This window comes from Salmo salar, chromosome ssa01, assembly GCF_905237065.1.
Source record: "Salmo salar chromosome ssa01, Ssal_v3.1, whole genome shotgun sequence".
NCBI classification, from domain to species: domain Eukaryota; kingdom Metazoa; phylum Chordata; class Actinopteri; order Salmoniformes; family Salmonidae; genus Salmo; species Salmo salar.
The window spans coordinates 150,449,635-150,463,786 of NC_059442.1; the positions used below are offsets into that span (position 1 = coordinate 150,449,635).

The window sequence follows — 14,152 nt, forward strand, 5'->3', positions numbered from 1 at the left end:
ATGAAGCTGCTTGAGAGAATGGCAAGAGTGTGCAAAGCTGTCATCAAGGCAAAGGGTGGCTAATTTAAAGAATCTCAAATATAAAATATGTTTTGATTTGCTTAACACTTTTTTGATTACTACGTGATTCCATATGTGTTATTTCATAGTTTAGATGTCTTCACTATTATTCTAAATGTAGAAAATAGTAAAAATAAAGAAAAACCTTTGAATGAGTAGGTGCGTCCAAACTTTTGATTGGTACTGTATACTGTAAATGAAAGCATGCTCAAAACAAGTCTTTAAAAAATGCAACTGTAACACATGCTACAAACAAAATAGATATCTACATAACACCCTGATGTCAATGAGATATTTCTGTTTTTTTTTCTTTTCTCAAAACCTGTTTTCATCGTGTCATTATGGGCTATTGTGTGTAGATTGCTGAGAATTAAATATATATATATATATATATATATATATATATATATATATATATATATATATATATTACAATAAGGCTGTAACGTAACAAAATGTTAAAAAGTCAAGAGGTCTGAATATTTTCCGAAGGCACTGTATAACCCAGATATTGCAGCAATGCATTGTACATTACACTATAAATGGATAATGATAATGTAGTGCAGCCACGTCCATATATGACTTGGATCACTTGAGCATGGCACTTAAACCTAATTCCTTCTGTAAATCACTCTGGATTCGAGCATCTGCTGAATGACTAAAATGTAAATTGAAAACATAAATGGTACACAATATATACTTTTTTTGTTCAGCAGTTATCAAACTATACAGTGGCTTGTGAAAGTATTCACCCCCCCTAGACATTTTTCCTATTTTGTTGCCTTACAACCTGGAATTAAAATTGATTTACACAACATGCCTACCACTTTAAAGATTCAAAATATTTTTTATTGTGAAACAAACAAGAAATAAGACAAAAAAACTGAAAACTTGAGCATGCATAACTATTCACCACCCAAAGTCAATACACTGTAGAGCCACCTTTTGCAGCAATTACAGCTGCAAGTCTCTTGGGGTATGTCTCTATAAGCTTGGCACATCTAGACACTGAGATTTTTGCCCATTCTACAAGGCAAAACTGCTCCAACACTTTCAAGTTGGATGGGTTCCGCTGGTGTACAGAAATCTTTAAGCCATACCACAGATTCTCAATTGGATTGAGGTCTGGGCTTTGATTAGGTCATTCCAAGACATTTAAATGTTTCCCCTTAAACCACTTGAGTGTTGCTTTAACAGTATGCTTAGGGTCATTGTCCTGCTGGAAGGTGAACCTCCGTCCCAGTCTCAAATCTCTGGAAGACTGAAACAAGTTTCCTTCAAGAATTTCCCTGTATTTAGCGCCATCCATCATTCCTTCAATTCTGACCAGTTTCCCAGTCCCTGCTGATGGAAAACATCCCCACAGCATGATGCTGCCACCACCATGCTTCAATCTTCTCTGACGCAATTAGCATTGTTTTCCAGAGCTAATAGAAGAATGTAGCTAGCTACCTAAGCATTGAGTGTAACACCATAAAAGTTATGAAATGAGTAACGTTACATCGTGTGTCCGCGGTTATAAGGAATATACACAAAAACATTATGCTACAGTAGAAATGACAAAACACGACATGCAGAAACTATTATAACGTAATAAGGCACTTACTTTGATAGAAACGCACACATTTCCAAAGTTATTATTGGTAACGAAAACAACTTTGATTGCGATGCAGGCAACAGACAGAAAATGTGAACACGTGTATGCAGGACGGGAGATGAGCAAATGTCTGCAGACTTGAACTGCACAAACAATTGGGAAGTGTTTGGGGAATTTTGTCCGGGTCAGAAATGTCAAAAAAAGCAATTGGTCGGCAAAAGTAAAAATGACTACATTTATGTGAATGAATGAGGCGGAACACACCTCAATTCAATCTGTTATTAGAAAATAAAAAACATGTTAGAAAATAATTTAAAATATACAAGTTGAAAACAGCTGATAAATAAAAACAGTCTGCGTGCTTTGGTTTGAGGGCAGCGCGGATTAAATGTACTGTTACATAACAATCACATTCTGGAATGGAGAGAATGTTCTCACATCACGTGCATAAAAAAACTCACGCTGGGGCGAACGTTAGAGATATTTGGAACTCACGCATAAAAGGGTTAACAAACCTTCAAACGAGCTTCAATGCCATATAACACTCCTTCCGTGGCCTCCAACTGCTCTTAAATGCTAGTAAAACGAAATGCATGCTCTTCAACCGATCGCTGCCCGCACCCGCCCGCCTGCCCGACTAGCATCATTACTCCGGACGGTTCTGACTTAGAATATGTGGACAACTATAAATACCTAGGTGTCTGGTTAGACTGTAAACTCTCCTTCCAGACTCATATTAAGCATCTCCAATCCAAAATTAAATCTAGAATCGGCTGCCTTTTTCGCAACAAAGCCCCCCTCACTCATGCTGCCAAACATACCCTCGTAGAACTGACTATCCTACTGATCCTTGACTTCGGCGATATCATTTACAAATTAGCCTCCAACACTCTACTCAGCAAATTGGATGCAGTCTATCACAGTGCCATCCATTTAGTCACCAAAGCCCCATATACTACCCACCACTGCGACCTGTATGCTCTCGTTAGCTGGTCCTCGCTACATATTTGTCGCCAAACCCACTGGCTCCAGGTCATCTATAAGTCTTTGCTAGGTATATCTCCGCCTTATCTCAGCTTAATGGTCACCATAGCAACACCCACCTGTAGCACGCGCTCCAGCAGGTATATTTCACTGGTCACCCCAAAAGCCAACACCTCCTTTGGCCGCCTTTCCTTCCAGTTCTCTGCTGCCAATGACTGGAACGAATTGCAAAAATCATTGAAGCTGGAGTCTTAAATCTCCCTCACTAACTTTAAGCATCAGCTGTCAGAGCAGCTTACCGATCGCTGCAGCTGTACACGGCCATCTGTAAATAGCCCATCCAACCAACTACCTACCTCATCCCATATTTGTTTTGTTTTTCTGCTCTTTTGCACACCAGTATTTATACTTGCACATCCTCATCTGCACATCTATCACTCTAGTGTTAATTGCTAAATTGTACTTACTTCGCCACTATGGCCTATTTATTGCTTTACCTCCTTACTTCATTTGCACACACTGTATACAGATTTTTCTATTGTGTTATTGACTGTACGTTTGTTTATCCCATGTGTAACTCCGTGCTGTTGTTTTTGTCGCACTGCATTGCTTTATCTTGGCCAGGTCACAGTTGTAAATGAGAACCTTTTCTCAACTGGCCTACCTGGTTAAATAAAGGTGAAATAAAATGTAAAAAAAATAATAAAATCAGAACAATGGGTGTGAAACAGTGTTTACATCCTGGTGTGAAGTCATACATAGGTGTGATATTCAAATCCTAGGCAGAAGTCCCGTCCCAATCATAAATCAACGAGGTGTATGTCACTACTTCCGCCGAAGTTGGTCCCTCTCCTTGTTCGGGCAGCGTTCGGCCGTCGAAGTCGCCTACCTTCTAGCCATCACTGATCCTCTTTTCATTTTCCTTTGGTTTTGTCTTGTCTTACACTTGGTTCCAATCCCATTCATTAGATGTTGTGAATTTAACCCTCTGTTTCCCCTCATTGTCCTTGTCGGCGATTGTTTGTTTGTAAGCTATGTGCAAGATATGTTCTGGTGTGCGACGGGTTTTGTACCCACTTGTATTATTTTGTATATTTTGGTTTTCATAGTTTTTGAGCACTTATTAAACTGCTCCGTTTTATACCAAGTTCGATCTCCTGCGCCTGACTTCCCTGCCACCAACACGCACCCTTACAGAATCACCGACCCCGTATGGAGTCAGCAGGAGCAGGTACCCCGGTTATAGGGGTGGAGGAGCGCGTCCGGTAGCACGCAGCAATGCTTCACCATCTTGGCACCACCTTGGACCGTGTTGTCCGGACTATGGACTGCTGGGAGAGACAGGGAGTTCTTCTAGCGTCTCCACCAGCCCAACCGGGGTCTTCTCTGAGCGCCCCTTTTCCACCTGGTTCCAGTGGGATTCGTCTCTCTCGGCCCCAGGAGTACCACGGAGAGGCTGCGAACTGCCAGGGGTTCCTGCTTCAACTGGAGCTATACCTGGCCACCGTCCACCCGGCTCCATCGGGCCGTGAGAGGGTGTCCGCCCTTATCTCATGCCTCACCGGGACCGCCCTGGAGTGGGACAACGCGTGTGGAGAGAGGGAGATGCGGCGTTGGACCAGTTTGAGGAGTTCACCCGCCGTTTCCGGGCAGTCTTCAACCACCTGCCCGAGGGTAGAGCAGTGGGTGAGCGCCTCTTCCATCTGAGGCAGGAAATGAGGAGTACCCAGGAGTTCGCCCTGGAGTTTAGGACCCTGGCTGCCGGCGCGGGATAGAGCGACAGGTCCCTGATCGATCATTATCGCTGCAGTCTGCGTGAGGACGTCCGTCGGGAGTTGGCCTGCAGAGACACCACCCTCACGTTCGACCAGCTGGTGGACTTGTCCATCTGGCTGGACAACCTGCTGGTTACCCGCGGACGTTCTGATCGGGGTCTGGTGGTTCCATCCTCCTACACCCCCTCTCCGATACCCATGGAGCTGGGAGGGGCGGTGCGCAGGGAGACCGGAGGGGGTTCCCGCTCGTGCACCATCTGTGGCCGCAGAGGTCACACTGCAGGTCGGTGTCGGGTTGGTTCCTCTGGGGATCGAGGCAGCAGGCAGGGCGCCCTCTGTTGCACAGATGTTTGTGTTTGTCATTTTCCCTGAGTTTTCCCCGCATTCCCAGAATAAGGCACTCGTCGATTCAGGCGGGCTGGGAATTTTATTGACAGCGCTTTAGCCCATAGTTTAGGGATCCCCATCGTTCCCGTGGATGTGCCTTTCCCCATTCACGCCTTAGATAGTCGACCATTAGGGTCCGGGTTGATTAGGGAGGTCTCCACTCCTTTGGGCATGGTGATACAGGGGGGTCATAAGGAGAGAATTAGTCTCTTCCTTATTGACTCTCCTGCATTTCCCGTGGTGCTGGGCCTACCCTGGTTAGCTTGTCATAACCCCACTGTTTCTTGGCCACAGAGGGCTTTCACGGGATGGTCACGAGAGTGCTCAGGTAGGTATTTAGGGGTTTCCATTGGTTCTACTACGGTGGAGAGTCCAGACCAGGTCCAGACCATACCCCTGAATATGCCGGTTTGGCTCTCGCCTTCTCCAAAAAGAAGGCGACTCAATTACCACCTATCGACGGGGTGATTGTGCGATAGATCTCCTGGCAGACGCTGCACTTCCCAGGAGTCACGTGTATCCCCTCTCACAGGCGGAGACGGAGGCTATGGAAACATATGTCTCCGAATCCTTGCGTCAGGGGTACATTCGGTCCTCCACTTCACCTGCCTCCTCGAGTTTCTTTTTTGTGAAGAAGAAGGAGGGAGGTCTGCGCCCATGTATTGACTATCGGGGTCTGAATCAGATCACTGTGAGGTATAGTTACCCGCTACCGCTCATAGCCACAGCGATAGAGTCAATGCATGGGGCGCGCTTCTTCACCAAATTAGATCTCAGGAGTGCTTACAACCTGGTGCGTATCCGAGAGGGAGACGGCTTTCAGAACCACCTCTGGGCACTATGAGTACCTCGTCATGCCGTACGGGTTGATGAATGCGCCATCAGTCTTCCAAGCCTTTGTAGGCGAGATTTTCGGGGACCTGCATGGGCAGGGTGTAGTGGTGTATATTGATGACATTTTTATATACTCCGCTACACGCGCCGAGCATGTGTCCCTGGTGCGCAGAGTACTTGGTCGCCTGTTTGAGCATGACCAATACGTCAAGGCTTAGAAATGCCTGTTCTTCCAACAGTCCATCTCCTTCCTAGGGTATCGCATTTCCACCTCAGGGGTGGAGATGGAGAGTGACCGCATTGCAACCGTGCGTAATTGGCCGACTCCCACCACGGTAAAGGAGGTGCAGCGGTTCTTAGGGTTTGCCAACTACTACCAGATGTTTATCCTGGGTTTTGGTCAGGTAGGGGCTCCCATTACCTCACTGCTGAAGGGGGGACCCGGTGCGCTTGCAGTGGACAGCTGAGGCAGACAGGGCTTTTAGTCACCTGAGGGCTCTGTTTACCTCGGCTCCCGTGCTGGCTCATCCAGATCCCTCTTTGGTATTCATAGTGGAGGTGGACGCGTCCGAGGCTGGGATAGGAGCTGTGCTCTCTCAGCGCTCGGGAACACCACCAAAGCTCCGTCCCTGTGCCTTCTTCTCGGAGTGAAACTATGACGTGGGGGGCCGTGAGTTGTTGGCTGTCGTCAAGGCTTTGAAGCTGTGGAGACATTGGCTTGAGGGGGCTAGACACCCTTTTCTCATCTGGACTGACCACCGCAATCTGGAGTACATCCGGGCAGCGAGGAGACTGAACCCTCGCCAGGCAAGGTGGGCCATGTTTTTCACCCGTTTTGTTTTTACCCTTTCTTACAGACCAGGCTCCCAGATCGCAAAGGCAGACGCATTGTCCCGGCTGTATGGCACAGAGGAGCGGCCCATGGATCCCACTCCCATACTCCCTGCCTCCTGCCTGGTGGCACCGGTAGTGTGGGAGCTGGACACGGACATTGAGCAGGCGTTACGTGCAGAGCCCGCTCCCGTCCAGTGTCCCGCTGGGCGTCTGTACGTCCCGTCTGCTGTCCGTGACCGGTTGATCTATTTGGCCCACATGTCACCCTCCTCTGGTCATCCTGGGATTTACATTTACATTTTAGTCATTTAGCAGACGCTCTTATCCAGAGCGACTTACAGTAGTGAATGCATACATTTCATACAATTGGTCGGACAGTGAGCTGTTTGAGCGGGAGGTACTGGTGGCCTACCTTGGCTAAGGACGTGAGGGTTTATGTTTCCTCCTGCTCGGTGTGGGCCCAGTGTAAGGCTCCTAGGCACCTGCCCAGAGGTAAGCTACAACCCTTACCCGTTCCACAGCGGCCTTGGTCGCACCGTCAGTGGATTTTCTTACTGATCTTCCACTCTCACAGGGTAACACCACGATCCTGGTCATTGTGGATCGTTTCTCTAAGTCCTGTCGTCTCCTCCCTCTGCCCGGTCTCCCTACGGCCCTACAGACTGTGGAGGCCTTGTTTACACACGTCTTCCGGCACTACGGGGTGCCTGAGGACATAGTCTCTGATCGGGGACCCCAGTTCATGTCTAGGGTCTCGAAGGCGTTCATGGAACGTCTGGGAGTCTCGATCAGCCTTACTTCAGGGTTTCACCTCGAGAGTAATGCGCAGGTGGAGAGAGTGAACCAGGATGTGGGCAGGTTTCTGCGGTCCTATTGCCAGGACTGGCCGGGGGAGTGGGCGGAGTTCGTGCCCTGGGCTGAGATGGCACAGAACTCGCTCCGCCACTCCTCCACTAACATCTCTCCCTTCCAGTGTGTACTGGGGTACCAGCCGGTTCTGGCGCCTTGGCATCAGGGTCAGACCGAGGTTCCTGCAGTGGACGACTGCCTCAGGCGCGCGGAGGAGACATGAGAAGCCGTCCGTGTCCACCTTCAGCAGGCCGTGACACGCCAGAAGGTTAATGCAGATCGCCACCACTGTGAGATCCCGGTGTTTGCACCGGGGGACCGGGTTTGGCTCTCGACCCGAAACCTGCCCCTCCGCCTGCCCTGCTGGAAGTTGGGTCTGCAGTTTGTGGGGCCATTTAAAGTCCTGAGGAGAGTGAACAAGGTTTGTTTTTGGTTACAGCTTCCACCCGATTACCGTATTAACCCCTCGTTCCATGTGTCTCTCCTCAGGCCGGTGGTGGCTGGCCCGCTCCAGGAGTCTGAGGTGCGGGAGGTTCCTCCGCCCCCTCTGGACATCGGGGGGGCCCCGGCGTACTCCGTTCCTTCCATACTGGATTCGAGGTGCCGGGCGAGGGGCCTTCAGTATCTCGTGGAGTGGGAGGGGTACGGTCCGGAGGAGAGGTGCTGGGTTCCGGTCGAGGACATGTTGGACCCATCTATGCTGCAGGAGTTCCACCGTCTTCGTCCGGATCGCCCTGCGCCTCGCCCCCCGGGTCATTCCTTAGGCCGGTGTCGATGCGCGGCTCGTGGGGTGGGGGTACTGTCACGACTTCCGCCAAAGTTGGTCCCTCTCCTTGTTCGGGCGGCGTTCGGCGGTCAAAGTCGCCGACCTTCTAGCCATCGCTGAACCTCTTTTCATTTTCCTTTGGTTTTGTCTTGTCTTGTATCACACCTGGTTTCAATCACATTCATTAGATGTTGTGTATTTAACCCTCTGTTCCCCCTCATTGTCCTTGTCGGTGATTGTTTGTTTGTAAGCTATATGCAAGATATGTTCTGGTGTGCGACGGGTTTTGTACCCACTTGTATTATTTTGTATATTTTGGTTTTCAGAGTTTTTGAGCACTTATTAAACTGCTCCGTTTTATACCAAGTTCGATCTCCTGCGCCTGACTTCCCTGCCACCAGCACGCACCCTTACAGTGTAAAACATTGTTTGACAGAAACCACCCTACAATAACTACTCACGAGCAGCGAGCATGACAATGACAGCTGGAGCGCACCTGATTGGTAGGGCTAAGCATGAATAGTCATAAAAAATTGTGAAAAAACATCTACTATATTCCCATTAAAGTGAGATGAGAAGATTATGGTTAATATAGCTATTATGTCATCCATTTTAGTCTGATTAATACTGTAAAACAAAATATTGTGGTTGCGCAACATTGCAATGTTGACGCATGGTTCATTTTCATAAATTACGAACCTATAGCAATTCAATCAGACACAAACATCAAATTATGGCTGATAGTACATTTGTTGAAAGTAATGAGCATTACAAACTAGAAACATGGATGTAAGACAGATATTGTGCACTTCTCGCCAGCTGTCCCTAGGCTGTGTTAATCCCGCCCCACCGGGCAGCTACAAAAGTAACATTTCAGTAGTTCTGTTCTTAGACTATTTCATTTAAACCATTTACCCTAGATATTAAAATACAATTGCTAATGGTAGAGGACATATATAAATTGTTTGGCATACAATATTATGGCGTCTCTATCGATCTCATAGAAATTTGGAAAAAAACAAAATGTCTTACTTCTGTTCCCGTTCTCCCCTATTACTGGATAATTTAAGCTAACTAGTTATCTAGCTAACTAACTAGCAACTTGGTTAGCTTTTTACAGTCTGTTTTCTCATCATGAAAGAAGCATCTAGAGTAGTTACCTTGTGGAATGACTATGTGAAATTACAATATTGTCTTGCAATATCGACCCAATTTGGATTAATGATTTATGCATTGACAGCTTTGGAGTGGATCACAGACCAACACTCTACCACCACATTGGGTCTGGACTGCGAGGGACCGCCGCTGATGACCCAATCTGCACCCATCGCATCGTCCATAATAACAAACAGGGCAGCCGGGAGGATTGAGGGTGTGCAACTTTTATTTTCTGTCAAATAAATTAAATAAATGTTTCGCAAAGATTGGCATATGTTTGCTTCTTTACAGAAAACATGTGTTGTGATTGGAGCTAAGCTGCATTTCCTTAAAGCAGAAATAGCAGAGATGTGCTTTGGAAATAGCATCTTGGATGAAATATGACAATGTGTATACTGAATATGTCACCTTCATGTGAAGAAGCATAATGATTTTCAACGCCTGAATTGGTAAAATAATTTGGGCGCTGGACATTTAGCCCATTTTCAATCGGAAATACGAGGATGAGACATTGAAATATCTATGATTCAATGAAGTCATGTAAGGCTATCTTTTGAAATGATGCATATTTTTATATGCGGATACATATATGATCAGGTAATGACTACAGATAAAGGCTTAGATATGTCAGCATGTTGACACATACCCTTTCCGGAGTTAAAATATTCTACAAATATGTAACGTTAAGCAGGTGCACGCGTGTCTTCAACGTATCTCACCCCAGATATCACCCCAGACTCATATGTTAGCAGGGAGATTTCGGAGGTCCAGTTTGAATCCATGAAGAAACTATTCCATTACGGAGAATATCCTAGCTCCGTAAATGAAATGAAGGACATGCGTATCTGGAGCATATCTAGTCCTTATATCTAAAATGTCAGACATCCGGAAATACTGTATATAGATAAAGATATCCCCTGATATGTCCCTTTTCACCCAGTGTAGTTGCCAGAGTTCTGGAAAATGTCTTTAAGGCTCGTCTTATTGTGTTAACCTCTTTTGATGTCTATTCTGGATAAGAGAAGAATGGGCACAAATATGATGACTCATGCCATCATGTCTTTTTACAGTCTGTATGTCTGAGATTATTAGATACATACATGGCAGGTAGCCATCATTGAATGTTAAATATTCGTTAAATGTTCTAGTTGTCATCTAACTGAATTCAACGTGAAATCAACAAAAAATGTCACCATATCAATGGATTTATGTTTAAAGTTCCCTTACATTGATGACTTTCTTCCCCCAAAAAATCCCCGTTGATTCAACGTTTTCACATTAAATGTTTTGGTGGAAACAATGTCAATTCAACCAGTGGGTTATTACGCAAATGACGTCCCCCGCCTCTCTCTCTCTCTCTCTCTCTCTCTCTCTCTCTCTCTCTCTCTCAAGATAAGACGCGCCGTCGACTGTCTCTCCCCTCCCTGCTTCTCCCCATGCCCCTCTCGTTATAAAGCTGCGTTTCCGCGCTGTGAGTCCCTCCACACAGAACAGCCCAGAGGCGGCAGAGAGACGCACCAACACATCTCACACGAGAGATCGCGCATCTGTTCTGTCCGCGTGGCTACATACAGCAGGTGACTGGCTGAGCATTTAGAGATAAACATAAGGTAAATTTCCGCTCACTCTCACTCAGACATTTGACTTCATTCTTCAATATGTTTGTTGTCTAGCTCTGGTGCTCCGATATTGTCCCTCTGCTTTTACGCATATTAAAAAAAAAACAATTCCATAAATATGTAGGAGACAGAGTGAGGGAGAGAGAAAGTGAGGGAATACAGTTATGTTACCGTTTATTCAGTATTCTAGTTGTTGTCTTGAAATATTGTGTTTTTTTTAAACGCTGTTAATCATTCAGTGTGGGTTAAAGAGATGTTTCAGCGCGAGGGAACCCTATTGACTCCAGTAAAACGTGAATATTCGTCAATCGCATGCAGCGATCTGGTTTACCGATGACCAAACGCTAAGGAAGATGAATTACCGGCTGTGTGTGTGTGTGTGTGTGTGTGTGTGTGTGTGTGTGTGTCAGGGGCGGAAATCGCGGGGGGGACGGGGGGACACGACCCCCCCATCCTGGGAAAAATATGATTTGTCCCCCCCAATATATCACTGAAACATAACTATGTAATTTAAATAATATTAATAATACGCAATGAAAGCAATTGTGCTGATTATAGACACTTAATAGCGCGTTTTTAAGTTTCAAAAGATTGCGACCCCCCCACCCTTTTCCTCACAATGGTTTGATCCACTGGCAAGGTAACAGAGGGGTCGTATCTACTGTCTGAAAGGCACTCAATGAACGTAACTGACGTGAGGTTAATCCAGTCAATCGCGCACACACACTAGCTGAATATGCAGAGCTAGCGCGCAAATATGAACTATTAAGCTAGCTAGTACCTATTCCATTTATGTGGCCTCGTCAAAGATGGAATCTTTGCTATCGTCAATTTATTCCGAGATCAGCATGCAGATGATGTAAGTTAGTGCTTCAAAGTCCCTGTGATAAGGTTAGCGATAAACTGAAGTCCAAACTGAACAGAACTACACTCTCTTCTACCATTGTCTTAAATATATTTAATGGTCTCGTTGCAAAAGCTAAATTGTCGCAAGGGAACTTTTATTTATTTATTTTATTTAACCCGGGTAGCAAAGATTATAGCAAACACCACTGAAACTGAATTGGTGCTCGCTAGCTTTGCAAATTCAGCTATTGTTGGAAGCCAGCCAATATGAAACAAACTATTAAAATTACAAAAGGTTGCAGCATATGTTGTGTAAATGGTGAACTCATACAGCTGTCAACTCTTGTCATTTTAATCCGTTTCACATTTGCTAGCTACCTTTTAGATCGAAGCCCAAATAGAATGATAAAAGATAAGATGATAGAAGCCCATCTCCTACTGTAAATAGCCTACACACTGTGTGTGTGTGTAGCCAGCCAGCCAGGTAGAAAAATGGCAGAAAAATAAAAGACGGACATCAGAGTATTTTTCAGTACACCAAAACGCAAAGTAAGAACCCTAGTAGCCTAATATCTCAAAGACTAGTTGATAAAATGTTCATAAGAAAGAAATTAAATTCTAATGGAAATGTTTCACAATGATGTCATTAGGCATATTAGGCAACAGATGGCACACAGACAGCAGAGTTGGGGACAGATATGCAGGGACAGACTGGCAGAGACAGGGAGTCTCAGGTAAGTTTGTTGAGTCTTTGTTTGGCAACATTATGAAAGGTTCTCCATTTTTTTTACTTGTAAAATAGGAACATAATTGGAAAATGCCATGGATACCCCCACTCTCAACTTAAACTGGTGACTGAACTAAGATTTGTTAAAGGCAATGGTATTGCTGTTGTGAGTAGTTGTGTAGTTTTGGGTACCGGTAGTTAGGAGTACGGCAAACACCTTATTTCTTTGGTTCCTCAATATACATTTACCATATTACAATGTAGGCTATGTGTTACAGCACTACTTTTGGTGTCCCCCTCAGGAATTGCTCTTGAGAAAATTTCATGTAATTGTCCCCCCCAAAGTTGATATCAGATTTTCGCCCCTGGTGTGTGTGTGTGTGTGTGTGTGTGTGTGTGTGTGTGTGAGGGAGGGAGGGAGGGAGAGAGAGACACAGCGAGAGAGGAGGGGGGGGCTCTTTCTCCTTTCTCTCCTTTCTGTTGTGAAGCCATTTGACAGTTTGAAAATCATTGGTAATTGTTTGAAAATTAAATTGTATTGGTCACATACACATTGTTAGCAGATGATAATGCGAGTGTAGCAAAATGTTTGTTCAGTGTAATCTGTTTAGTTCTCGATTGTTGTCAGTTTAATGAATTTAAAACGTTTATAATTTAACCTTATGCAGTGTAGTTAGCCTACGAGAATTTAGGTATGCTACAGAAGGCCTAAACTATTGTAGCCTATATCAGTGGTTCCAAAACTCTGGGGCGTGTTCCCTAGGGCGAGGGGTTGGCAGGGGGTCAAAAAAGGAACTCAGTCTGGCTTTAAACTTGGTATTACTAGTTGTAATAGTAGAATGCACAAGGTGCCTTTTCAAAATTGGGAAGTGCATCATCAGTTCCTCTTGTCATGTTAGTCATTGTATACCTTAGAGAGCTATTTATAACTGGTCAGAACTGTCCAGGTCAACTAGCCCATGTCAGCTAACATTTTTTATTTTGTTTTTTTTTAGCCCATAGATATTGTTGTAATTTTTTAGTCACTCAAATATAACATTAATACACATTAGACATGGTTAAATGTATAGAATTTCAAGAAAATGTGCTTTAAAACAGAAAAATTGTCTTTGCACCCCATGACAAAATGTGTAGAATTGCAGGAAAGAAGCTTTAAACCTGGAAAATTCTCTTCACCAACAAGAGGGATGTGAACAGTTTGTGTCATGAACAGTCATGCTTGTACCCATAGAAATAGATGTGGCGCTCACATGCACGGGGAAGGGGGAGGTTCCCCAATGCTAGAAGGGGGGCCTTGTGTGAAAAAGTTTGGGAACCCCTGGCCTATATGATTGTAGCTAAATTTGATATCAAATAAAGAATCAGGACAGGTTTGTCTGTCAGCAGAACTCTGGTAAAGGCTGTAAGGCAGAGACACAGAATACTTTTCAATTATTATCCAGCATATTGTCCTCCAGGAGTGGCTGTGTCTGTCTCACCTCAGTTCATGGACCTTGGTAGGACAGGAAATCAACCAACCAAACAACCAATAAATGTATCTGTATAGTTGGTATTTTTATGAGGAAAAATAACAAGTGTGTGTTTCTGTGTGTGTGTGTGAGAGTTTGTGTGTACTTGTATGTGTGTGCGCGGTGTGTGTGTATCTCACTCTGCTGTGATTTTAAATGGGTTCTGCTCTTATCAGTGTAGATAACGCCTGGCTCTGATTGGTAGACG

At 45.1% G+C, this 14,152-nt stretch overlaps 1 protein-coding gene across 5 annotated transcripts in view; it reads left to right on the forward strand.

Moving 5' to 3' along the window:
- Nucleotides 1–10,700: 10,700 nt before the first annotated feature.
- The window catches only part of LOC106567981 (neuropeptide Y receptor type 1), a 43,539-nt gene continuing 40,087 nt past the window's right edge, over nucleotides 10,701–14,152 (forward strand). For all 5 annotated transcript variants that reach the window (XM_045692166.1, XM_045692164.1, XM_045692167.1 and 2 more), the window contains exon 1: nucleotides 10,701–10,854. The gene's annotated coding sequence lies outside the window, so the exon portion shown is untranslated. The remainder of the gene's footprint in view (nucleotides 10,855–14,152) is intronic.